This window comes from Berghia stephanieae, chromosome 9 (genome assembly GCF_034508935.2).
Source record: "Berghia stephanieae isolate SIO BIC M18660-M18661 chromosome 9, UCSD_Bste_1.3, whole genome shotgun sequence".
In the NCBI taxonomy this organism is placed as follows: Eukaryota; Metazoa; Mollusca; class Gastropoda; order Nudibranchia; family Aeolidiidae; genus Berghia; species Berghia stephanieae.
In genome coordinates this window covers 27,605,853-27,608,352 of record NC_088368.1, presented here as the reverse complement: position 1 = coordinate 27,608,352, position 2,500 = coordinate 27,605,853, and the positions used below count along the sequence as shown (strand labels likewise).

The 2,500-nt window shown below is 34.2% G+C and overlaps 1 protein-coding gene across 5 annotated transcripts in view; it reads left to right on the top strand.

Moving 5' to 3' along the window:
• Window positions 1-2,500, top strand: part of LOC144979975 (uncharacterized) — a 370,695-nt gene that overhangs the window by 124,376 nt on the left and 243,819 nt on the right. The gene's annotated exons all lie outside the window — the stretch shown is intronic.

The window sequence follows — 2,500 nt, the reverse complement described above, 5'->3', positions numbered from 1 at the left end:
CACTCTTTGGTTTGTATTTTCAGGATCCCAGTCTTCAGCAGCCTCCACCGCTCTCTACTTGTTTTTTTTTTTATGGGACGGGTTGTAGTAATGAGTTTTCGTCCGTTCACCCGATGTTGAATTAAGCGTTTTCTTTTGTAATTTTCTTGGTCAAGTTTTTAATTTTTAATTTTTTTTATTTTTTATTTTCATAATAATTATGATAAAATAGCAAGGTTATAAGTGGCCCTCAGAGGACATTAACAGCGAAGTACTTGGGGGAAAAATGGATGTAAATTAATTTGTTATGAATAGTATTACTCTGGCACGAAATTCCCCTTTGTCGTTTTCAAATTCTGATCGACCTTTTTAAAATTCATGTTCAAAAAGAAAGTTAGAAAATAAGATTCGACATTTTGAATTCGATGGTGAGTCATCTTCGTTGTCATTCGAAAGTGTTTTGATGCTGTGCATTAAAGTAAACTACTCACTACATCCACCAGCCGGATATAACGAACCAACACACAAATCTACGCGTATTTTTAAACGTTTATAGTGTAAATGATACTGATGCTACTATGCAAGTTAAAAACGCACAACATCCGCCAGCCGGATATAACGTATTACAAAACTATGTGTATTCTTAAACGGTTTTTAGTCTGATTAATACAATTAAGTGAGAAATACTCATACAAATGGCTAGCTAAAAAAAAACAATCATTCTTTCTTAAATTAATTTAGTAAGAACGTATCACCCAACATGGCTGTCTAAAAACAATAACAAAGAGTTGAGGGAGGTCATTTTCGTTCCTTCCGTAGAAAATGCGCACGTATTAAACTTTGAGCGCCGCATCCCCCAACCCCCTCCCGCTCCCCTCCGTTAATAGAGCTGTCTCTGTTGGGGAAAAAATGTAATATATTGCTGTTGTCCAGGTCCCCTTGCAAAGCGCTTTGAGCACGTTTAATGAATATTGCTCTATATAAAAAACTCATTTAAAATAAAAATTATTAAGTATAATACACTTGTTTTTTATTATTAATCATATAACTGTGAAGCGCACAGAGCATGGCCTAATCATGTGTATGCGCTAGACAGGTGCTATATTATTATTATTATTATTATTATTATTATTATTATTATTATTATTATTATTATTATTATTATTATTATTATTATTATATTATTATTTTATTATCGTTATTATTATTATTTATATTATTATTATTATTGTTATTATTATTATTATTATTATTATTATTATTATTATTATTATTATTATTATTATTATTATTATTATTATTATTATATACATATATTATACAATATTATTTCTGTACGACTATCCATTGAGCCCACCGGATCGATACAACCCATTTAGAGACCTGTGTATCTGTAACCCATCTCCTAGGCGTGTAATTTAATTGTACAATTTTATCAAACAGACAATCTCTTGGCTTCTCAAACAAAACACTAGACAACATGTCATTTGATTCCATCCCATAGATATTGTTAGGGTACACACCACGGCTCACGAATTTCGATTGTCCTCTATAGATAGTATGCGCTTGGCTAAGAAGCTCACAACATTGCCATCCGGAAATATAACGGACCAACACTATGTGTAACAATTAACTTTTATAGTCTTGTTCATACAGTTTAGTGAGAAGTATTCATAAATTTGGATGGCAAAAAAACAATAACAAAGACCTGAGTGACTTCATCTTCGTTCTATCTATAGATAGTTCGAAGGTGACGTCACTCGGGTCTTTGTTATTGTTTTTTTTTGCCATCCGCGTTTATGAGTAATTCTCACTAAACTGTACTAACCTGACTATAAACGGTCATGGTTACACAAAGTTTTGTGTGTTTTGTCCGGTATATTTCCGGATGGCAATGTTGTGAGCTTCTTAGCCAAGCGCATACTATCTAAAGAAATGATTAGATTATTTCAACACCAATAACAATGAAGAAACAAACTCCCCAGTGAACACGAGGGAGGCAGAGGACAGATCGTCGTATTGTCCTTTCACGCTATAAAAACCGGGATAAACCATAGCCATCGTTAAGTTATAGCCTGACACTGAAATCTAAAAGGACTGGCATTTCACGTCATTATTTGGTTTTTGCACCGCCTAGTGAGTTGTCGTTAGTAGTACTCATGGAAACAAGTTATTTCATTGGTTGAACTATTGAATACGACTCACGATTTGTTTTTATTTTTTGTGGCCAAAGACTGGCATTTTGACGTCATTTTTTGGTCAGTGTCAGCGTAGCCATCGTTATGTTAGAGATAGAATGCGCTTGGCCAAGGAGTTCACAACATTGCCATCCGGAAGTATAACGGACCAACACACAAACTCTGTGTAACCATGAACTTTCATAGTCTGGTTAATACAGTTTAGTGAGAACAACTCACAAACGCGGATGGCAAAAAGCCTGACACTGAAATCCAAAAGGACTGGCAGTTTGACGTCAAGTTTTGGTCAGTATCAGGCCATAACTTTACGAAGGCCACGTTTA